Source organism: Lytechinus pictus, chromosome 15 (assembly GCF_037042905.1).
Source record: "Lytechinus pictus isolate F3 Inbred chromosome 15, Lp3.0, whole genome shotgun sequence".
Classification (NCBI taxonomy): Eukaryota; Metazoa; Echinodermata; class Echinoidea; order Temnopleuroida; family Toxopneustidae; genus Lytechinus; species Lytechinus pictus.
The window spans coordinates 30,890,547-30,917,044 of record NC_087259.1 but is presented as its reverse complement, the minus strand read 5'-3'; the positions used below and the strand labels follow the sequence as shown (position 1 = coordinate 30,917,044).

Below are 26,498 nucleotides of genomic sequence, written 5' to 3'. Positions count from 1 at the left end.
CATTGAGTAGTTTTCAAACATGCCATAAATTCTTACATGGTCGAGGATAAATGATTGGGGCTTAAAGCCGGTACTAAACCACAAATTCACTGCAAAGTGGATCAAACAAGCAAAATACCTTGCCATGCTTTACAGACGGTGACTAAACACTACAACTTTACCAGAGTGTAGAACAGGATCATGTTGTGTTGTACTTCCGCACAGTTATACTTCTATATAACTGTCAATATTTCAGACTATTCTTACTTCACTTGCTCACAAATTTGACAGGAACACACAAGGCATCAAATCATGGATCATTGACTATTACTAACATATAATTCTTTAGATGGGACCATTGGACTTGAAATTCCTACTGTCAGCATCGGAATCCATTGTTTTCCTGACCCCTATATGAGGCAGGTGGTCGGACAAGGACAAACGAGCAAAGTTTCAGTTGGTTCTTTTACCAAAAAACAAAGCATCAACAGTAAACCACAGACAGTGTTCAGTCTGTGGTAGATAACAGCCCCATTAATTGCTCATATCAAGGAGTGCTGTTAACTCCTTGTTCATATTCTTGTGGATATTAAAAGATAACTAGGTGTGATTACTCCAAGAAGAGAAGGACTCGCTGAGGATATCATCCAGACTTCTCAAGGGCCATTGATGGACACTCCATCGTCTAGAAAATGTGTTTTGGTCTACAAAAAGCTTTGAAATCCTTTAAAGTTGGAAAGTTTCTTGATGGACTTTGAACAGTGCCAAGGAGTTCACTTTACCAGAATGTTATCACAATATTTTATCCACTTCAGATGACATGTCTTTTGCGTTTAAGAAATTAAGAAAACTTGTTTATAATTGATGATATCTCTGAACTTTCACATCAAAGAACTTTGTTTATTTCAACATTCATGCTTAGGATCTTACTGAAGTAGGTACTGTATTTGAAGTCCTCAAGATAATGTGACAGTGTATGGCAGAACTTACATGGAACACCAATTTTTTCTTTTGAGAGGAATATGATTCTTGAAATGATTACACTGAAGTGGACAACTTTACATCATTGATGACATCAACTTATGCATTTAACCATGAATGCTTGATAAATTATTCACCGAGAACTGATAAATCTTGAAATCTCAGTATCATCATAGCTGCCTACAGACAGTTTGTTTTGCCCATGAAGAGAATAACAATCTCAAGGGGCTTGTATTGATTCATTTAGTCATGGGATTCCCTCTGTGATCCTTGATAAACATCTTTGTTTAGAACTTGAAATAATCAATTTAATCAATATTTCTTGAGGATTATTCAATTACATAAGTCTTGTGGAGCATCAGCATTCAAGTACATCAAGCAAGTCAAACCTACTGCAGTTTGTGATTAACCAACAAATTTATGGAAAGGCACAACTGGTCATAAAAAAGAGGAGTTTGTATTTTGTCTTGTTTAAGAGGCACCCCAGTTGAAAGAGTAGTGCATCAGTAGCATCCGGGATAATTTTCTAAAATTGTGTTCAGACCTTTTTAAGATCTGCTAATAAAAATTATTGAATACAGTCAATCCATCATACAGATAAATTAATCATTTACACTCTATTGAAAAAAAAGTTTGGAATAGAATTAGGCATTCCAATTGACAATCACATATACATCAGTTACCATCTTTGATAGTCAGTGTCATTCAAATTAAAGTTTTATGATCAGGTCTATTGTGGTAAATAAAAATCTGGGTCAATTCTCAATATTAGATTTGACCTACTATACTCACAATTTCTAGATTATCATTTTCACAATCTGTACCTCAGGGTGCAAAAGGATGCATCTATGAGTAACAATATTGCATGAATAATTTTAAAGGGGATACTTCATTACATTGTATTTTTACTTATATTGGACTTTGGAGAACATATATATATTGAAGGTTATTACGGCCATCTTTTGAATTGGATTACTAGAGGAAAAACGGTCAATAAAGTCTGGATTACATTGCAAATTTTCTTGTTGTTTTTTCCAATAAAGTCCCTTCTAGTCTATCTGAAGATCAGAAAGCAAGGAGAAAATGCTAAAGATACTAATTTTATGTCCCCTCTGCCAAGAAGAAGATCCAGTTTTGACAATAGTTAACAACCCAATTGCTAAAAGATACACTCCTTTCCCAGTTTCTATAATTGTAAATCCAAATAAGAACAGATTTTGATAGTGCAGTTCAGCTACTTGGATTAGAATAAGGTTGAGATACTCCTGAGATCTGGATGAGATTTACTGATTTGTTTGCTGTGAAAACAAGAGACAAGAAGTACTGATGTTTGCAAGTTGATGAATTAGTTGAAACATAAAGACACTGTTTAAACTTGAAAGAGTCGAACCTTCTGAATGCGAACAAGGTCTGAAGAAACTTTTTAAAAATCATTGATGACATAGAATAAGAGATGAGACTTCTCGTTTTGATATAAACTCATGTTGCTTTGTTGTATCTGCTTCGGCTGTGGTGTGACAAAAGAAAAGAGGATGTATCGGGCTTTACGAAGACGTAACATTGGTAAGTTTGGATCAATTTTAGTTTTTCAAAGATTAAAATAGCTAACATCAAACTGAAGTTAAGGTGAATTTATATATCTTTTCTTAATCTACCATGTTTTCTCACTTTTTCATATTTCATTTTATAAAAGCTTATTGAATTTCATTCATTTTTATTTTGTTTTTTCTTCCACATGTCGGGAGCCAGGATTATGCTTTATTTTTTTTTAGTTAGTAGCTGTTCTTTATAAGGAATAGTGAATGAACAATATGTACTGTAGAATCCCACAGTTATTACACAGCAAAATGAGAATAAGTTGGGCTAAAATGATAATGGTTTGAAGATCATGTAAGTCAATTTCAACGCCCACCTCATATACAATCAATCATTCTCTCTCAATGTAGGTATGTCACATTACCACATGTCAACTTGACTCACCCTCCAACTTGACGCATTTATCAACAAAACAATTACCAATATTATATTCATTTCATGGAATGATTGCAAAATCCTTTGTTTTGATATTTATTCTTCTTACCAGAAACATTTCCATGTATCAACCCACATGAGTGCATCTTTGCTGTGGATCTGTGCAGGGGGTCTTTTTTTTTTTATTATGATGTCATATATTGAAATATTTCAGTTTGATATTTGTTGCTATTGCACTGTAGTTGCATAATGAGTAGGATGAACTTGATAATACTAGACAAGCAGTACACTGCTGGTCATTACATGAAAAGAAATCCAACATAGCTTTGAGAATTATTTCATAAGTTTGATCACGCTCTCTGTTTTCACTTTAGATGGGTTTAATTCATAATGATATTAATAGAGTATGAGAATCTGAAAGACTGGAAGTAAAAATCCAATCTTTTTTTTTTTAGAATTCCTTTGTATGTCGGAGAAGCTTATCATTGTGGGACCCATTCACTATGTTCTAAGAATTTGCTTTAAGAAAAAAAATCATATTTATACAAAATGTTCACTTGTGTAAAGGACTTATTACTTTTTTTATGCAATTTCTAATGAGAAATAATAGGGCTTTAGGGTTAAAGTTATATAGAAATGTTCTTTTGGTTTAGCCTAAAACTTGTCCTTTGTTTTATTTATCTGGATCTAGATGTAAACCATCAGTTCTTGATGTTATATTTTAGAGGAAAGTTCGGACATTCCGGGAATTTCATATTTAGATTAGTTTTTCAGTATGATTAGGGTCAAAGTTAAACCACAACCTTGAAATCTCCTTGACAATGAGGACTATTCATGTTCTTTGAAAGGTATGTTTCCCTACTGTGATATGTTATGTGCTTTTCACCATAGGGGGTTATCATCTCTAACAGCTTAATGTTTCACAGGTTTTTCTTGCCCATGGGGTCTGTGTTATCAAAGAACGCCTTCTTTTGCGAGGGAGTAAGAGCATGGCTCGCTGTTATTGGTTTGGTTGATTTCAATTAAAGTGAAAGTGGTTCTATGATGAGAGTTTCATGATGGTTTTGAGCTAAGAATTTCACTTCTTCATGTAACCATGATGCTACATGACATGGCAATTATTAAAGTAAAGCTAATGTCATGGTTTCTTGGATGTATTAAGTTGAATGATGAACTCTCATTTCTCAATGTAATTTTTATAATAGGAATCTGCCTTGTATGTTGCAGTACTCAACATAACTTGTCTAGTCTGCAGGCTCAGACCTTAATTTGCACTTTAATCATGGATGTAGTACTGGATTGCTCTAATCAACAAGTAGGTATTGATAGAAGTCTATCTAGCCTACCGTTCACAATCCCATTCAGTGTTTTCAGACCGCCTCAAAGTTTGTCAGTTCCAGGTATTTTCATGATCAGAAAATTTGCCCTGCCCTACCCCGATCAGAAAATACCAGGTAGTTTCAGCAGTGTGAAAGCAAATAACGTGTAATATCCCTGAAGACAATACTCGCTAAATAGGTACAAATACGAGAACTTTCGTAGGGATTTTTCCAAGGTCACAGGTATTTTAGTTTTGTGAGAGCACATTACAGGAACTTTTAGCCCAACGTGTAGTTGAGTGTGGGTGCCGTGTGTTGCTGCTAGGCAAGCGATTTTAAATTTCGCACCTAACCTGCTTATGTGACCATATTGCACATGCTTGTAACTTCGAGAACATACCAGAAAGGATCTGCTTAAGGTATATAGGTTTGAATAATAATTTGATTGAACTGTGTTTCCATCACAATAAATCTGAGAAACTTGTCCATACTTCAGGTTTTTGTGATTTATTCCTATAACTTTTGGGGATATGTTTAAAACTGATTTTGAAGTTAAAAATATTGACAATGATTATTCTTTGATATTTTTCTAAATGTTGCTCTTTTAGTGCTGTAAGACTAATTATCTTTATTTACTTAAATTAACATTGTTGTTTTAATTGCTCTTCCAACTGGACTTCATGTTAAAATGTAACCCTTCTCCATGTACTCTTAAATGAGTTTACATATTATATAGGGTTAAACTAAATGGATCACAATTAGTCATAGATCTTTATAAATCCATATTAATCTAGTTATTAGCAAATGTGCAAGCATTTTTTTGTGGCTAAATTTGAGGTTAAAACCAGTCTTTGCAGTCTTTGAATGTCAACCACAAAGGGACACAAACCCAGACTGATTAACCAAAGTTAGATTATTTACTTATATTCTTGTGTAATCATATATTCATTTGAAGGTATATTGAAGTCATTAAAATATCAAAGTTATTTCAGAAAATAGGTCGGCAAGATTTAAGCATAGTTGAAGGGGTAAAGTGGGCTTTACGAAACCACTTCCTTGAGCATTATTTTTAATTTGAAATGTATAATTGAGCTCTTTCTGATAAATCAATCCTTTATTTGCTTTTGAATGAAGAATGTTATCATTGTTTGAACATCAGAACTATTCAGTGGTTAGTCTGGTGGTTATTTGAGGCGTCAGTTCCAGTCTCAACTATTTCTTGCAAATGTAAATGATTTTGAGATGAGATTGCATCCACGGAAAGCAAAGAGGATGTATCCTGCTTGCTGTCTCTATCTTATTTTATTATAGAATACGAAAATTATTTGCATTGAATTGTAGAGAAAATAAGCAAAAGACAACAAATGAATAAAAATGGGCTAGAACTGGGGCCAGTTTTCAATTCAATTATGAATGGTACTATTTTGATGTATTCATCAGGAATGGTGGATTTCAAGTATCCGTTTGATGAAACAATTGAAATGTAAACAGATCTGCACTGCTTATTAAGATATTTTAGAAGAAAATATTAAAACATAGAGGAATGTGATCTGGACGACTCTTATCTGCTTCTATTACAACTGCATTTTCTGCATGGATTTTCTCAAAGTACATTGCAAGTGATAAAATGTATAAAGCATAGGTTCTTTTATATATTTAGCTATCAAAATTGACAATTTAAGTTAAATCAGAGTTCAAAGTACAACAATGAAAGGCTTGATAGCAGAAACTTTCAAATAAATTTATGTGTGATTAAAGTTGTAGTAGGTCCATGGATTGATGGACTATTTCAATCTGACCTGGATTCTTCCATGCAATAAGTCCATGGTTCATGTGAAAGCAGGACATCATTATTCAGCAAAAATAAAAAATAACTAAAGCAGCAATCATTCTTTGTTCTGTTGGCAACCTCACTGCAATCAAAATTCAAATATTCATTTTGTTATTTCTACTGGTAGGGTTCAAAGTAATGCTTAGACTCAACACTGTTTATTTTCTTGTTTGTTTAGAGCTTTTAAGTGTTTTGTTGTTTCACATTTTCAGCAAGACTACCAGCAATATTCATTTCAAAATTCTATTCCAATTTATATGTAGATCATCTCAATATTCATTACATATACAATTATGCACATTGGTCTCTGATAGAGAGATATAAATGAATAATGTATGGAAGACAACAGATAACACAGTGAAGCGTTACCATGAGATTAGGAAAGGAGTTCACTGTACGACTACAGAAATTTGTGATTTTTATCTTTTTTGATTTTTATCTATTTTAACTTATTATTTTCAACTAATACACCCCAACCTTTGTTTCTGACAGCTAAGGTTCATCATATAGCAAAGGGATGTTTTGGACAGCATATGCCAACATAAACATAGCAAGCCATTAACACTTATTATATTTGTTAATACCAAAATTTGTATTGTTCATAATCAGAAAATCAATGTTTGATATGAAATTCATTGTTAATTTTTTTTTTTAATGATAAACAAAGTGGCAATTATTTATATCAAGAAATGGATAACATGATTAAAAGGGCTTGCAATCATGGCAATACGAAGGTCAGCATAATATCTTCAAGTGTGACAGATTTTTTGTAATGCCTGCATAGCAGAGCGAGACTATAGGCGCTGCTTTTCAGACGGCCGCGTTGTCAACAATGAAATCTTAACCAAGGTTAAGTTTTTGAAATGTCATCATAAATTAGTATATGGACCTAGTTCATGAACATGATGAAACTTGGACATAAGGATAATCAAGTATTACTGAAAATTCTGCCTGAGTTTCAGGTCACATGACCATGGTCAAAGGCCATAGGGTCAATAAACTTCGACCATGTTGGGGGAATCAATATCAAAATCTTAACCAAGGTTAAGTTTTTTAATTGTTGGGAGTATTTGTTGAATCGGCATCATATAGAAAGTTTATGGATCTAGCTTAAATAAACATAGACATAAGGGTAATCAAGTATGAATGATTGTTTTGCACACGTCTTAGGTCACATGATCATGGTCAAAGGTCATTTTGGGTCAATGGACATAATATTTTATTATAATATTAGTCTTTTCTTTGATGAATGATTATTCCATAGCTGTTTTGAAAGTCAGCACTGCTGCTATATCAAATCGCATAATGCAGGTGAGACTGTATAAAGCAACAGCTCATACTATTACTCATTCTGCCATTGATTTATACAGAGGTGATACTACCACCCAAAATTCTCTCTCTTCACCTCATTAACACTATGTCACCTTTTGTGAAATTACAAAAGCACTTAGAAACGATTCGATGTAATTTACTGTGCATGGCTGAGTGTTGTTTGTTATACTGAAAATCAATCAATATGGATGCTGTAGACAGTAACGTGTAAAGTTCAAATGTCATTAACAAATTAGAATGAAGTGTTTTCACTCCATAATATACAGAATTGTTCTGTTTTCTTTTAGCTGATTGTGCAATTCAATGAAACTTGTCTTTGATTCATTTAAAATTAGCACTGTACAATTTATTTTGATAGAAAATATTTCTGATTTTGTCAGTTAATTAATAATAGTTTGTTTCATTATTTCTGTAGTTATTGATGTTTTTATTTTGTTTTTGCATTTCCATGATGAACTTAACCACCCTTTGTTGCTATTAGTTTTATTGTAAAAATTTTGAATTTTCTGATGAAAAGCACTAGTCTTTTATTTCCCTCGTACTTTAAAGATGCATTTATTCATAATTCTCAACAAAAAAAACATGTGAAGAAGATTTTTGGGGGAGAAGTGGAGGGTTTAAGTGGCAAAAAGAAATTAAAGACCTTTGTCTCCTTCATGCACTACTTTTCAATTAGGCAACTATGATTTATAGCCTTACAATGCAGCTTTGATGGATATTTGATTTGTGATTTAGGTATTTAAATGACAGAATCAGGTTAGCTAGAAATCCAAACATCCTTTCTAATTTCCTATAACAGCCCAACCCCTTACACCACAAAACTTGTATTGTTTCCTTCAAACACTTTATTTCCTCCTAATTCATTTGGCATTAATCAAGGGAGTTCAAGATTTTATAGATGGTTACAAAGTTCCGTCACGGAATAAGAAACTTGATTTAGTGATAATTAGGAGTAAACTGTTTAAACCTACCCTAGTTATATTGGATTTCACAAATTAAAAGATTCAAATATTCATAACACCCTTTGTTTTTTATCAAACCTTCACAATTTTGTTTTACTCTTATCGTCCACGTGAACATTCCCTTTAAGTAAGACATATTTTTATCAACATTTACCATGGCCTTAAGGAACTATTGATTTGTTTTCTTCACTGAGGATTCCTTGTCAATGATCGGAATAACCCTTGGATGATCCTTTGATGAGTCATTTATTGATTGTTTGTATGTACCTTCTGGAAACACAATTATCAATAGCTCCCTCTATGTACAGAAACATGTCAATCATTGCAAGTCTAATCTCATGCATATTCAATACCCAACTGAGACTTTTACTATATTAAAAGAATTTTCATTTACAAATTCACTGATCATTGAATGCATATGACATACATCCTGTTGAATTTGAAAGACGTACCTGATATGATATCAGGTAAGTCTTTGCAGTTAATAATAGTAACAAGAAGACATATGATGTTGTTCCTTTTTCTTTCATGAATTATTTATTATAACTACTTACAACTTACAGTTGATATTTAAATGTAAGATTATTCTCACCATGTGAGAGAAATAAAAATGAACTAATATTACTGTTTTTGTGTGTCTGAATTTTATGGTTGATTCCGCCTTGTCGTTTACTGACAGAAATAAAACTGGTTGCAATACAACAATGTATATCATTACAGCTATTGCTCTGCTGCCATCTAGTGGCTAAAACATTAAACATGTAGTCAAATTTTTCTTCCTCTGTTTCTTTTCTGCTTTTCATTCCCATGTTGCCCCGCATGTTGCATTTCATATAACATTAGGTGCATTAATTTCTGACATTATGGTTATTTTGGATTATGAAATATCGTAATTTGTATTATTCTTGTCCTAGGATTTCTTGAAATGTAAGGCCCTTACAAATAGTTTGGAAACAGTATTTATTCTCTCACTCCTCTCTTTTCTCACTCCCTCTTTCTCTCTCTTCTCTCTCTCTCTCTCTCTCTCTCTCTCTCGAGATCTGCCCCCCCCCCTCTCTCTATCTTTCTGCTTCTTTTATTACGTCTCTTCTGCTCTCTATTGCTTCCTGGTTCTTTTCTTGGAAAGATTCTGTCCAAATTCTTTCAATTGTTTTGTGAGAATTTTTAATCCCCTTCTTTTTTCAATATTCTATTTTATTTCTTCTCATGATCCATGATATTCTCATCTATCTGACTGTCTCCCTCTGCCCCCACCCCCCTCTCTCTCTCTCTCCTTCCCATCCACACACATCACATACCTACCTCAGTACATGTGAGTAGTAGATGAAGATTGATTGTAGAATGAAAATAATTAGATTGGTCAGCAGAGAGAGGGAGCTGCACTGGCTTTATTTCGATTGCACTTGACCTTTTACAACTCTCACTACCGCTGTAGGATAGGTCAGTTTTCTAACTGAGAACTTGTGAAAATATGCCCCAAGGATTTCCTTGCGTACATTGTCAAATGTTTGTTGTTTACATACATCTTGGCTGATGATAAAATTATTCAGACATGATCACCTATTTCATGTTTATGTAAATTATTTTTATGGTACTATTCTGTTATTCTAATTTTCATTTCTAGAGTTAGCTGCTGATGTGCCACACATGTAATTTTTTACAGGAAATCTGCTCTGCGCTACCAAACATGTCAGGCGAACAAAGTGTTTGATGGCTTGGGGTACAGGAGCCAGTAAAATGGCCCCTGGTGTGGGTCAAATGGCAGGCAAAACTACTGATGGTAACTCCAGCACAAAACTGTTGTGCTTATGGTGCCCTGCATGCCCCACTTGAAAACCAGATGCATCACAATTTGCATGCATGAAAACCATTTTCCTACATTTCAGTTTGGATTATCTTCTCTGTCTGAACTGGTCCCCTGATACCTTATGAGAAATAGGGAAGCTGTAAAAGTTCATTAAAACAAACATGTCTGTCGCCGTTTAGTATGTACAGCACTATGTGTTTATTGTTTAATTGATTAGATTACTAGTGTATGCATGCCCGTACTGTCTGCTAATGATAGCAGGCTCCTATTAATACACTGAATGCAATATATACACATGTATTGAGCAATATATAATATTCATTTGTGATATATTGTTATGTGAATTATTAAACCATGGGGTTGTTGTGCTTTGATATACGTTGAACAGAGATATACATGTAGAATGTGAGAAAGAAGGGGTATAATAGGGTCTGTGGTTGAGACTAGCAGTATTTCATTCCTTCTTTCATCATTCTCTTATGAACATGAGATGTGGAATAATGGTGTATGGATGAGATGATAATATTCTCCATCATTAAGATCAACCTCAATCTCATTTATTAGTTGTCACTCCGTAGGGAATTGATGCACTAAGGTCTATATTTTAAAGACTATTTTGTTATTGTTGATAGCTTAGCAGACCCACCTACTTTACAACCATACATACATTTCCATGGTAACATGAAAACAATTATTGTTTTAAAGATAAAGATAGGGATGATGAAGCTGATTACAATAAAGATGATCATCTTCACAAGACAAAATAAGGCCTGACATAATTATGAATCTAAATAATTATTTCCATTTGAATCTCATCTTATTTATGTAACCACACCCAGTTACCATAGCAACATGGTGAATTATGGCTGTGCATGAGAGAATAGGCTTCATCAGATGCTTTCTTTTTTAATATGTATTCATAAATACCAAGTCTGAAATCTCGAGACTAAATTTCTGAAGTCACCAAAAACCTATCTCATGATTTTGAGCCACGCCCATTCACCATGGCAACAAAAGAGCTAAAGGGGATGAAAATAATAGGAGGGATGAGAATGATGATGTGTGCGAGACAAAGAGCTCAACAGATGGCCCATTTAAAACACACAGTTTATGAATCTAGGGCATGGAGTCTGTTATCCAAGACAACCCTTTTACCAATAAGGCTTTGCTCCTATGCAGCCATCCCCGCATCCATTCTGTATCCTCCTTAGCAACATGATCCTCCAGAGTATGATGCATCATTGAGATGCATCAGTTCTCTTGACCATCTCTCATTGATGAATCAGTCTTTGCCAAGCTTGGAGCATCTCAGGATATTACACCACCAAATGATCACAGGATTTCTATTCTATCTCTCTTTGTGCCTGCTGGATTGTTTTTTCCAATGAATCTTGATTTTCTCTGAAGATTCATGGAGGTCTGTGTCTTGTTTCCATATATTTTATTTTAATTTCAAAGCATTGTTTTGTGAATGTATTGTATTCATGTAGTATTTATTTATGTACATTGATATGTCTTAATTTGACTTTGACTGTAGGCCTATAGGTTACCATGTACTCTCCTCTCTTATATCTCTCTTTCTCCCTTTACCTTGATCTCTTTCATTACTCTCCCTCCCTCTAAATTGTCCTTTATTTCTTTCGATTGATTCAACTATTCATATTTCCATCTATTGATCTATCCATTCTGACCTATATTCATTTTCTTTTTCTTGGGAGGAGGCTCTTCCTCGTCTACTTTACATTCCCTCTCTACTTAAACATTCCCTCTCTAATACACATATTGCTAATAATATACACAGAATATATGACTTTTGTCTATACATGTCTATTGGCTTGTTATTATCCACTTAGTTCCTTTGTTCTTGATGTGTATATTCAACCTTGTAATACTCATCTTGTCTATAATTCCTATACTTCTGTAATTTCATCTGCTAGGTCTGTATACAAGGTAATAGACTACCTGCAAAATGTTGTTAATTAGACTGGGCCTGATTACTAGGCTATTTGTTCATATCAGACTGACTGGTCACTGTGAGAGAGAACAGATAGACTCCAGTCTCTTTTGGAGCACACTTTTTGAAGTGGTTTCAGTTTTTATACTGTTGTAATTATGTATTATATGCTGTCATGAATGATGATAAATCGCTAGAGTTGGTTGTCGTTAATATACCATTGCCATCATCTTTTGTTGAAAAGCACTTTTTGAATCAAAGTATCGGAAGTCATTCAATTTTCTCACGGTTAATGTATGTCTTTTGTCTATTGTATAACACTATCAAATGAAAATAATATTTTACTCCTTGTGCATTTTTATCAGCTCATGTTGTAGTATATGTGAGTATTTTTTTTTTAATAATTCCCTTTCCATTTTTTATGTATTTTAAGAAGTGAATTAATCAGACAGTTTATATTCAATCTGTTTGTGTCGAGATATTTTGACAAAGAAAATTTGCCTCTAAAGGACTACTATATTTATGCTTTCATTCGTGGCATCTATGTGACTCTCCTGATCCTATTATTTGTAGTCTTTCTATAAAGTTTGTTGATTGTGCAGAATAATGTGGATGGTATCTCTTTGCATGTAATTCTTCTTTTGAAAGAGATTTTTTAATGTTTGTTGTCTCATCATTGAAAATGTGGTTGAAAGAATGATAAACGTTTTTATTTGTTTTTATTTATTCATACAGACATCAGCCATGACGGCGGTGACAATCGCAAGAGAAGGAAGAGCGCCCCAAGTGGTCCGGTCCAGATGACTCCTGACCCGACTCAGACATCCAAATTATCGGTAAGTCTATGCTACTTGCTACTTCAATATTACAGATATATGAGGAGGAAAAATAAAAGCTGAATGGATAACTATTTATCAGCCAAGACAATCACTATGTGCTACTTTTGCATGATCAATGTATGATATGACTCAGAATTATAAACATAAATTATTTGTATGTTATGGGATTCTTATTGACAGTATCTAAGTTAGGCTGAGACTTATCATAAAAATATATTTCACTTAGTTCAAATACTCCTCATTAGAACTGTTTAAATTATCATGATGGTGGTAGTGGGGGTAATGTGATGATGATGATGATGATGATGATGATGGTTATGATGATGGTGGTGATGGTGATGATGATCATGAAGCCACTATTTGCACTATGCTTTACAGATATACAGTAGCTTGTCTTTTTTTAGAATCTCCTGATTGTGACAATGTTCAATATGATTGACTCAACTATCATTAAATACACCACCATTTCATTTTATAAGTTTGTTGTGTCTGAACTTTTGGTTGGTCTCCCAGTATTCTGTCACCAAATTCTCAAGTTTTTGTTCTTTTATATGGATCCAATAGTGCAGTAGCCAAACAAACTTCATGCAGTATGATGAAATATGGAATTATGGGAAAATCAAGATGAATGACATATCAGTCATATAGTCTTGTATAGGCAGACTCTTATTAGAATACACATTCCTTGAGGATACATTTCCAATATTGTAAAGTACTTTACCAAATAATTAAAGTCAGACTTGCTTGTACACCCTTACACATTCACTACCTTTTGGCCTTGGGAAGTGTTATGGCCATCCAACATTTTGTTTATTACAAGTCATTTGTTGAAATTATGAAGGATCTCTGCTGTAGGTTTGTTAATAAAAATAAATTATTGCATCCTTAAAGATTAAGCTAATAGCTAAGGTTTGCTTGTCCAAATTATCACCTTCAATATATATAAAGTCATGTATTAGGCATTGAAATCAGAATTGAAGAAAAAAAGATGCGTAAGCCCACTTGGAAGACACATTGATACAAAGCACCAATATCAGAAAAAAGATAAGAAATGAAGGCAGTGAAAAGAAATATAACAATATCAAGCAGAACAGAATGGAAATGAATTGGATGAGGACATTAATGTGCTTTCATCACATGGTTAGTGACTCATATTTAATGTTTGTTGTGAACGTTTGTCATGAAATTATCAAAGAGTGACCTAATTCTCAGCATTTAAAGTCGTCTGATCCCATCTCGTAGAATGAAGAAGGTATAACCATGGACCCTACATGGTAACCAATGTAGGTCCATGATGAAACCTGAGGTGGTTTCAGACCGCCTCGAAGTTCGCCAGTTCCAGGTATTCTCTGATCGGGAAATTTACCCCGATCAGAAAATACCAGGTATTTTGGCGGTGTGAAAGCAAACTACGCGTAATATCCCCGAAAGAAAATACCCGATAAATAGTAGGTACTTGGCGAAATTACGAGAACTTTCGCGGGGATTTTTCCAAGGTCGTGGGTATTTTGGCGGTCTGAAAGCAAATTACGGGAACTTTTAGCCCAGCGTGTCGTTGGGTGCGGCGCCGTGCATGGGTTGCTGCTGGGCTAGTGATTTTGAATTTCGCGCCTTGCTGCTTATCAGACCATACTGCGCATGCTCGTAACTTCAGGAACTTATCCCGAAGGGTATGTTTCAGGGCGGTGTGAATGCAGGAATAATTAATGGGTATTTTTCAGCCTAAAAAAGTTCTCGTAATTTAACGGGGATTCTTGTGATCGAGGCGGTTTGAAACCACCTTATATTATTCCCAGTACTTGTGATTTTACATAATCCATGTCATTGTAATTTCCTGGTGGTAGACCTTTTCAGGGGCAGATCCAGGATTGTAGATTGATGGGGGAGAGAAAAAGATATTTTGAAAAGCAGAAAAGAGCTGGTTGTTCTATAAAAGAAGGGTCATAATTCAATGATAATTCTTTTTTAAGGTGAGTTAAAGGTCTTCACTCTAAATAGGCCTTTTTCCCTTATTGCCATCTTCATTTTCAAATTGGAGATGTATGAAGGAGGTACCTCTCATAACACCTTGCAAATTATAACTGTTGACCAATGGGCCTCATCTCCTCCTCACTACTCCGAATATGTGCTATGAGTCTGTTTCATACTTAGAATCATATGCCAAAGCAGGGACGTGAGAGGGCCAAAGTAATTATGATTGTCCTTCTGTTATTGTGAAAGTGTATCGCACTAATGTTGAACTAATCAGAAATGTACACAGGTCACACAAAGTCTGAATGATATAAAACCTAAACCAATGAAGTGATGATATTTACTAGGGAATCCAAAATAAATAACTTGGTGAACATATGATGAAATAAAAAAATAAGTAATCACTTTAGGTTTATTGATTTTATGAACAATATTGATATGTGCTCTTCATTTTGTTGACACCAAACTATATATAGTTCTTCTGATCACACTGACAGTAAATATTTTACATTGATGCTAATGGAACTAATTCAGTTCATATAGACTGAAGCTCGTTTAGATTATTCAAGAATTCCTCCTATTTATCTAAATAAAATTAGGCAATAAAACTAATAAGGACTCTTTTTCCTATTGTTAGAAAAAAATAGAAAGAGTAAGGAAAGTCGTTTTTAAAATAACAGACATTCCAAAATCTGCTTGACAATTACCCGGTACACAATAAAATTCCTTGGCTTCTGTTTATCCATAAATCTAATCGAGTTGAATTTTTCGAAGCTCTTTCATTATTTTGCCACTTTGCTGATTTTTCTGTCACTAAATTGACAATATGTTTACAACTCCTGAAGTGAGCCGTTCTCAAAGAGTCCAGACCAAAGGATTGAACAATGGAGCAGGAACAGAAGAATAGACAAATTCAATGAAAAGGATACGATGTTAACCCTGAAAAGAAGTAACTATTGACACAAAACAAGTGAAAAAGGGCACCTAGTCATGACCCAGTAGCACCTTCCTACTATGAGGAGAGACCCCGTTCTCATATATGGTACTTTCTTTGCCAGTTTAACGTATAATGCTCAAGCAGTCTTTGAAGCGATTTTAAGTGGTCTTCCAAACCAGTTTGAAATCCACCTCATGATGTGGTTTGATCAAGACCGTATGCTTTTCCTTGTTTATCTCTGGTTTCAGTTTAGGTGAGGACACAACCGTTTATTGGGAAGCGATCTTCGCCCAGAAGTACAGTAGTGTATATAGGTTGGATGCACTCTGCTGTACATACAGTACAAGGTGTGCATGAAAAATACTGATGATAAATACTTATGCTGCACTTTCAAAATTCGTGCAAAACATGTGACTGAGAGCAACAAGACCACTTTACATGAAGTCATTCTGGAAACCACTTCAGGAGATGAGAACGCTAGTGAAGTGATCTAAACTGGTTTCCTGAACTGTTTTAAGGGAAACTTATCACATAACGCTAGTTCAAGAAAGTAAATGAGAACAGGGTCATAGATGGTTATTGGGAGAGAGAATGGGGGAGGCGGTTAAAGAAAGTAAAAAAAGTGACAGACAAAACAAATGAATTCAAAAAGAGAAAAAAAAACCCTCAAGTATAGATGATAGAATACATTATGGATTAGTTATATTGTACACTGACAAAACATAGAGAGGTGTGATCGGTGCCCCAGAAGTGAAAGATTAAAAACAAAACTTGACATAAGTTTAATTTCCTACAAAAGATGAAATCATGAATAAAATCAATCTTTATGTGAAGAGTGAGCCACATTTTCAGAAAAATATAATTATTAAAGAGAAAGATCTAAGAAGTGAGAAAAATGATGGAAGCAGAGAATAATAACTACTCCTATTTTCTGAAGATGGACTTTGCTCTTGTGACTCACCAAGTGCAAATAAATTGATTGATTTCAATATGAATTTCAAAAGATATGAGATAACAATGAAAACATCTTTTTGGTCTATCAGAGCAAGTAAGCATAACGGGCGCTGAGTTTAAATAACTGGAACTGGTATTCAAAAATCTTATTTTCTCTTGTTGGAAGATTTTGTTTTGTATTCGCTTGAAGACATATGGCAAAGTGAACCAGCGAATGAAGTCACCGTCCAATAGGTTTGAATAATGGAATACCTTTGGGTAGAGAATTGGTCGTCTTTTTCACCCTGAAAGAAAGTTGAATAAAGGAAATATTCTCTGATGACTGATAATTGTCTCATAATGGAGTCTAACGTGACGTCAGTCCAGTATTAACTTCACTTGCTTTTATCCCTGCTTCTGTTGTAACACTTATTTTTCTCCTTCTTGTCACACCAGACCTTGTAAGGATTTCAGTATGTCCCACTTGTTGTAAGAACCAAGTGTGCTTATGATATTCGGTGCATCTATACTATCAAATGTGAAGTTGTTTTATGTGAAGCCATTAATGTGCTTGTAAACCAGTGGTGAACTATTCAGTGGTAATGAGGAACGATGTTTGACACAAGAGATTGGAATGTATAGTTCAATGCTATATTACTCATTTTCACCACAACTTTTCTGGAAAGATGTATATCGGTTTTCAAGCTTCATTGATTTCTGTGCATGGTGTTTAACATGAGATCACTCTACCATTTCTTGTATATGCTATCTGTTGATATAACTTTGACGAATCATTCCTGTTGACTTCTATCATACTTCATTACTTGACAGTTTTACGATCGAATAGTGATAGCGAACTTATACCTGTGATGAAATATGGTATCCCTAAAAGATAATTTTTAATCAAAATGATGCTAAATATGTCTGTCAGTTATCCTGAAATGGAGCCAAACTGTTTATTATTCAGTGAAACCTAAGTCACTCAAGAGTCACTCTAAATCCTATCCAAGACTGGGACAAGTATCATATTACAGAGGATATCAAATGTGTTAATTACCATGGTAACACAACACTTTTGTAAGTGAGAGGGATTCCTTTGTGAATATAATTTTAGTTTTGCTGGTGGACTGAAATCGTGGAATCTCACTGGTTTTTACTTCCTGGAAATGCAAAAAAAACCCTGTGTACTGAAAGATTTTCTATACGAAGAAGTGGGATAATAACAGAACAGCCGTGATGAACATAACGATGGCCAAGTTAACAGTAAGTCCTGTTTGTATCTGTATATAAGTGTATTTCAGATTTATCAATCATCATCCTTTCGCATTGGTTTCATTCATGTCTCTTCAGAATTACTCATATGATATTAAAAACAATCATAATGTTATTAATCATTTCATTTCATTTATGAAGATTTTAGATCTGATATTGTAATGTATATCTTATGAATAATGTAGTACAGTAAAGTCAGACTAAAGATGAATTTTTGAGTGAATATTGAATTGTAGATTGGAAAGAGTGAATTTTCAATGTCAGACATCATTTGTTTGGAGAGTGAATTTGAAGTAATATATAGATTTCACTTATAAGAAAACAGTGAATACTCTTATTCTGCTCTTATTGTATTTTCACTCTAGTGTTAATAATTACTAATTTTGGATGTGATATTGATTATCATGCTTCTTAAAATGGAAAGTGTGAATTTTCACCACATTGTAGTAATGTTTGTTGTCAGCCTATGGTTTTATTAAAGACATAAAAAGATGAGAAAAGTGTTATCATTAAAATGTTATATATTTCATAGAGAAATCTTAAGTGCAATAAAAGCTTATATTGGATGATGCCACGATGCTCATGAACGTATGCAATGCAGATGAGATGATGTGGTTAAGACGAAGGGGACAGAGGCAAAGAGGAGGAGGGTATTGATGGGTGGAAAGCTGAATGGTAAATTAAAGTAAATCGCTAGAGGGGAGAGGAGAAGAACTTCTCAAGCAAGCAGATGTCTTCATTCTAGGTGGTAGGTGAGGAGGAAGAGGAGAATGGAATTGATGTGAAGATGATGAGTTGGTACTAGAGGGTGTCATATTAGAAGATGAAAAAGGAATGGAGAAAGATAAAAAATGAAATGGTGATTTTATTTTGATGCGGGAAGAGATTGTAACTGTGTTTATGCTTTGAAGGAAAAATAAATGATTTTTTTTAAGGCAAAGAGAATGGTTTTAAGCAATTAATATTTAAGACAGTATTGTTTATGCATAAATAATTTTCACTCAAGAAGCCAATTTTGATAGGCAGGCACTGCATATTCATAATCACTATTTATTATACCATATTTAGGGCATATACTGTAGGTAAAAGTAACTTAACATGTAGAATAATATATACACAATTTTTTAAAGGATTGGAAAGATGCAGCCATGTTTTGAACAAAGCACATTTTATAACCCATATTTTTTTGCTCCAACAATTGACCTAATAGTGCCTGAGAGTCATGACAAAGGAATAATATATTTGAAATAAGCAGGCAAAATGAAGAGGTAAACAGAAACAAAGAAAACAGAGAATAAACAAGAAAGGATGAATTTGTGATCTAACACAATAAGAGGGATTGGATGTGTGCTGCCCTAGAGGGCACATGAGAGATGGATTTCATATAAGAGACAAAGAAGTAAGAACCAAGGAAAGGATTAATAGAGAAAGTGCATTTCAGATTTTATATGACAGATATTGGATGGACTTGAATCAGAATTCCCCCCCCCCTTCGCCTTTCGAATGAAGACAAATTACAGACTGCGACAAAGAAAATCAGAAATAAATTAGCAAAGACAACGGGAGACACATGGGGCGACGGATTGAAAAGCCAATGACAAAGCAGTCGTGAAAATAAGAAGATTATCGTTAAATTACTGTCAAAGAGAAAGAAGAAACAAGGAATCGTAAGAATTGATGGAGCAGGTGCATAGAAGCAGTAGAAGAGGCCCACGGAAGGAGGAAAAGAATAATGAATGTTGAAGTGAAACTTAAGAGATGATGCGGGAGAGATGCGATCCCCGATGCATTCTCCCTCAGCATCTCCTAGTGATGACTCATCCTCCATTGGTATATTACATCTGAGTGAAGACCACATCATTTGGACCGGTAGGAGAGACGCATGCATAATTTGCCCACTGCTTTTCTGGGCCATTGCTTCACCGGAGCTATGCTATGAGCTGGAGAAATCACTGGCAATGCGGCGCTACTTAATTGGATGTAATGATGACATTTCCTATTAAAGAGGTGAAGGAGAAAAGAGAAGATATAGAGAGAGAGACTGTGTGAGAGAGAGTGAGAGAGAGAGGTTATTACCATCTTGTGACCACACCCATCTGACTCTTTGTGGCTCATGATTTAATTTCTAAATTCTCTTTTTCATTAAATTCAGACTGTTTTTTTATGACTGTTCAAACGAGATGTTAATGAAGGTAAATGGTGAAAAAGCACTATGCTAATGGCTACTATGAGAGAGGAGAATACACAGTCCTGTTATGAAGCAAGAGAAAGAATGAGGGTGAAGAGAGAACTGGGAGGAGAGAGAGAGATACTCCTGACTGCATGAGCTATATTTACTTCACAGACTTATGTAAGATAAAAAAAAATAATTTACAGATTAATTATGAACTGCTGTTTTTTAACCAAGCACAGCTTCGATTGATCATTGGGTAACTTACAACCTTTTTTTTTTTACAAATTGATATAGTATAATCTAATTGGATGTGATATGATCACTAGAGCAGTAAATCATTTATTTTAGCATGTACTTGAACGTCCTTCTGGTCATAGCGATTATTATGGTCTCAGGTGCTTGATGTCTGGAGGGTTGAAGAATAGGAAAGACAAATGATGATTACCCAGATGTGTTCCGTTGTTAAAGGACAAGTCCACCCCAACAAAAAGTTGATTTAAATAAAAAGAGAAAAATCAAACAAGCACAACACTGAAAATTTCATCAAAATCGGATGTAAAATAAGAAAGTTATGACATTTTAAAGTTTTGCTTAATTTCACAAAATATTATATGACATCCCGGTCATTATGCAAACGAGGGAACTGATGACATCACTCACTCACTATTTCTTTTGTATTTTATTAAATGAAATATGAAATATTCTAATTTTCTCCTCATTGTCCTGTGAAACCAAGTTTTATTTTGCCCTGAACATGTGGAATTACCATTGTTTAACATTATATGGTTTAGTCAAGTTGGTCCTTATTGTCAAATCTATAAAAATTGAAATATTGTATAATTCAAACAATAAAAAACAAAAGAAATAGTGAGTGACGGACATCATTGATTCTTTCATTTGCATGTGACTAAATCGTGCATATAACTATTTTCTGAAAAATAAGCAAAACTTTAAAATGTTGTAACTTTCTTATTTTACATCCGATTTTGATGAAATTTTCAGGATTAAGCTTGTCTGATTTTTCTCTATTGATTCAAATCATCAGTTTTCTGAGGTGGACTTGACCTTTAAAGAGCAGACATTTTAACACCAAGTGGAATTTGATGTGAAGGGAATTTTGTTAAGTACACCCACAATTTCCTTGCTAAAGGGGAAAGTATCTAACCTGATATAAGGTTGGTTTCAAAAGAAACCACAAATTAAAAGGCAAAGATTATTTAAACAAATGTATTTTTATGATTTCTTTTCTGTTGCAATCTCCTGAAATTTGAAGATCCTTTCTATAACAAGACTTTTTAAATCTTATCATCCTTTATTTTCTTTATTGCAGATGAATATGACAAACAATAAGTCACTGAAAAAATAATTTGTTTTAATAATTCATTCCTCCAATTCCTTATGTGTATGATTTTATGGTGTTTAATTATTGTTATTGTACTTTCTTCGGAGTCATCATTGTTTATATTAACTGTCTCCCTTGTGTGTTGAAACCACCATCTCCTCTGAACCATTGTGCTTGGCTTCACATCAAGAGAAATTGAAGACGACTTCCAAAGCAAACCAAGACTTGGATTTAATTGGAAAATAGGAAAACTTCTACAAGCCTGGGGGGAAGGGATGGAATGTATTGGCAGGTTTTTTAATTATAATGTATGAAGAAACGTAAAGATAACAGTATGAATCCTTCGCTGCATGAAGCTCGTGCTATGTGCAAGTTAGCTTTTTTTTTCCTTGTCAAGAACATCATATTTCCGTATCGGTGCAAGAACGCTCTTAACACCACACTTTCGCGCATTGCATGTGGGCAAAAATGCCCTTACCAGCGTGTACAAGTACATTGCGTAAGGGTGTTTCTGCACCGACACAACAATTTACGGGATGCATACATTAAGTCTAAACTTTCAGACTATGTTTGTTACAAGGAGGGGATGAGGTGAGTGAGGGTCATGTTAATTAGATCATCAGTATTCAATTATTCGCCATGCGCATGCCCTTGTCCACTGACAAACAACAAACATATTGACATTCTTCATAACAACAGACGCTGGGATAGAAACACGCTAATTTTCAGTGAAATAAGATTCATGTTGGTTGAATAGGAACCAGACAATGAGGGGGTAGTACAGAGGGGAGACAACAGAAAGAGCAGAAATGCATTAACTGTAGTATCAGGGGAAGCCTCTGCAATAATGTATGTTGATATATTCATGGTATCATAGCATCTGTGGTTTGTTTAAAAATCTCAAAATATATACATTTTGAGGACAGTCAGAAAAAGTTGTATTTAGTATCATGACAATGCTGGCAAGGTCATATTGTTTGAGAACAGTTTCCTATGTCCTGCAGAGAATCCCTCCTAAGAAAAAGAAGGTTGCCATTTATGTCATAAGTCTAAATTAGTGCTTTTTTTAGCTGTCCTTATTTTCAATTTTTTTTTGTTACAGCTCACCATAAGTTAATCATCAATAGGTTGTAGCATCCTGCTCAGATCAGTTCACTTCTCAATCAGTTCATTGACTCTGTTGAATTGTTGGTCTTGTCATGATTGTTGTTGTTGACCACCTATTCTAAGTTATTGAATAAAAGTATCATCTGAAATGACAGAAACTATAAAGTGGTCATATGCTGTGTTTAGGCCAGACATGGTGGCTCAATGGTAGAGCGCTTGCCAAGTTATACCAAATACTTATAAAAATGGGACCTTCTGGCTTCTGCGTTCTTGTTAGGCACTCGGCATTTAGATTGGAGAAGGGTAATAATAACATATGTTATAAAGGGCCCTTTGGTAGAGCAGTTTCCTAACTGAAGTGGCTACCCTGGGTAAATAAAACATCATTATTATTATTATTTTGTTCTCAATTTGTTGTAATCAAATTCAAGGATGATTTAAGTGTAAGGTCAATGACTTCTGACTGATTATCACAATTATTGTGATAATTATATACCTTACAATATTATGGAAATATACAGAGAATTACAGATTTTCATTACAGATCGAGCATGCGATCTTAGACCCATACGAGTAATGCCGAAAATTTGTTTACAAATACAGAGAATTGTTTCTCAATTATAACTTTTAGGAAATTTCTTTTCAATTATCTTTGGAAGTTTTATGAGTCACAGTGGTCAGTAATGATCATTCAGAATTCACTGCTATTGTGATAATAATGCAATTTCATCATTTATTTGTACTCTATAAAGAATGTATAGTATCTTTTTTTGCTTTTTGAATGTTCAATAAATTCTATTATTTTTAATTATATTATCTTTGTCAAATATTATGCAGGGATAAATTGCTGTTGAAAGAATAATAAAATTGCTCAGAATGGAGGTAAAGCATATCTCTGGGATATATTTTATTATAAGATACCAGTGGATATGTTATGTATGTTCTGTCTCGTGTAAAATGCTACCTGTATTTCAAAGAATTTTTTATTCATTCAAATCTTTGTTTATATTGAATACTATTGATAGATTTGAAGAGAATTGTTAGTTAATTTATTCAATATATTTGATTAGTTAAATTGTCTGTATATATATATATATATATATATATATATATATATATATATATTGTTGATTTTATGATGAGTGAGTTTTCCATCTTCTGCACATCCAAATTTCTCTCTCTGGTTTTTTGATTTTCCACCTCAATACTTTACCATGAAATGCATATATTTATAATCTTAAAATTCCCTGTTTTCATGATAAACACAATAGAAAATCACTCAGATGAGACTAACAACTTAAGTTACTTAATACCATGTATCCTTTCACCCATTCTTGATTTTCTTGGATAATGCTGATTTGGATTATTTCAAACAAATCTGTTTCCCCATGTCCTCTTCCTCCTATTTGATCCTGTTCCATGCACCATCTTTGCTTTTTGTTACACTTCTCTGTTTTATTTTTTTCCCTTGTATTACTAGCTTCCCTTTAAAGTGACATCAAATGATACAAGAATCTATTGTACTCTGTTAGTTTACTTTTTTTAACTGATGTTATAGTCTTCTTAATACTTCAGCATATCCTTTTAATTTCCCATACTATTTATGTAAGCCTACTAGAGAAATATGTCCCACTCCTATTTTCCCAGGTGACTCACTATAGACTCCAGTTCCTAGAAAACTTAAGCATACTGTTATATTCTATTTTACATCCTGTTTACATAAATACAAGGGGAAGTATACAGCATTAGTGCTGTACTTATAGAATTACTAGGTATTGAAGTAAGAAAAAGCATGGACCTATGAGCAATAGGACAAGGGAAGATGAGTCTCCATCCAAAATTTCATGAAATGCAGAATTGGAAAACCAATTTTTTAGGTTTTGAGAGACAAGCAGTGTGGGTGTTGGTACATGGTTTTGGATTTGTTTTTTAAGTGGAAAGGTAGAGGGAGGGGTGAATTTGATATCCTTGTAGATTTCAGACAAAAATTGTTTGCATGTGGTGTGTTTATACCCCTGAAGGTATTACATATTTGTGAGATGGTTGTAATCGTCTGTTGAAAGCAATGTCTTTGCGGATACCCCCTCAGCGATGATGAGAAACTACAGAACAAATGGGATGATATTGAAAGGATTGTGACAATCTTTCAATCTCAGCTCTGTATTCTCTCGCCTCTCTTTTTGTTTATTATTCCCTTGTCAATTCTCTCTCCTCCCATCTTCCAAATGTTAAAAAGAATACACCTTGCTCTTCTGCTTTATCTATATCCCATCTCTCTATATCTCCTATCACATTTCATTCTCTTTATATCTATTTGCCTATCCACCTATCTTCAGTTTTTATCCACCCCTCTGGATCCATTCTTTCATATATGACCAATTCTCTTCCATCATCCCTCCCCCACCCCTCCATCTATCCCTATTACCTCATTTTTTTCTCCCATGCATTCATCCCTGAGTTTTTACCCCCTCCCCCTTCCCTTCCCTTTCCCAATTCCTCATCCCTTCCTCTCTCATTCCCCTTCTTGTCCCCCAACCATTTCATTGAATCTGTTGACCCCATGGTCATGTGCATTCCCAGTAGAGGTCATGACCTTCTTGAAATGAGGACGGTATGTTATTGTTGTTGTTATTGTTGTTATCCCTCCCCTTTAATCCCTCTAGAGCCATCATGGGTTTGCTAGTTCCTCCATCATCAGGGACCAAGGTAGTCTTATTGTTCAGACCCTATAAAAACAAGGCCAAACTGTCATCATTTTCCAAAATAATTATTTGTTTACTATACCAGTCCATGACTTTGGAGGTGATGCACCCTGTCATGTAGTTAAAAAATATTGTTTTTGGTGTTACAATGATATGGGGAATTAAAAAAGTGACCTTTCTACCTCAAAATGAGAAAATAAAGCTGAGGACTTGTCAACAACTGATCAAACAAGCAAGCAAACAAACAAAGTAAAAAGGAAAACAAGGTGCTATGCTCTATGAAAAGAAAACATATCCCTTTGTCAAACTCATGTTCAATACATGTATCTCTGCTTCAAAATAGTACCTGTAGAACAACATATCAACATGAGGTATATTAACATCATCCTTTGAGTTTGAAAAGCATGTTTTATGGTCAAAACAGTTTAGTGGTTAACACTTTTGTTTTACAGAGATATTACATGTATGCAATGGTTGTGACAGAAGTAATCTCTGTATGTACTTTGGTCCTTGTACTTTGTACAATCAAGTCTTCTAATACATTCTTGAGATTTGACATGATGTTGACACCATTTAAGTCAACATCCCACAGTCTCAAGTCATTAGCCTTGATCAATACTTATTGCTGGTTAGTCAGGCAGAAATATGGTACAAATAAAACTTGTATTAGATATAAATTTATACTAGTTGTTGTAACGATCAGAAAATGACTTTAGATTGTTCCAATATTGATAATGTGTGTACCATTCAGATAATATTCAGTTAATATATTGGCCTACACCAAGGCATAAACATATTTTTGAAACATGACAACTAACCAACGATTAGTCTTAATGAATAAAAAAAAAAACATAATGATTCTGGTAGAAAATTTACAACTTGCTCAAGTTCCTACCACATTTCATTTCATTTCGTTTATTTCCATTTTCAACAATTACAGTTTGTTTTGTACATTTTGACATATAAATAAAACATATTTCAAGTATCCCTTTACAAAAATTATATTCAAGATTATTACATATCAGGTTGGAAATGGAGGAGGCTGCTAAAAAGCAGAGCTTGTAGTGTGCAGCCTCTTAATAAATA

General features: G+C 34.1%; 1 long non-coding RNA gene across 1 annotated transcript; it reads left to right on the top strand.

Annotated features, from left to right (window-relative positions):
* Positions 1-11,506: 11,506 nt before the first annotated feature.
* Positions 11,507-20,439, top strand: LOC135156855 (uncharacterized). Its single transcript, XR_010295911.1, has 3 exons — positions 11,507-11,599; positions 12,872-12,972; positions 16,132-20,439. It is a non-coding gene; the product is annotated as an uncharacterized LOC135156855 (long non-coding RNA).
* Positions 20,440-26,498: the final 6,059 nt, after the last annotated feature.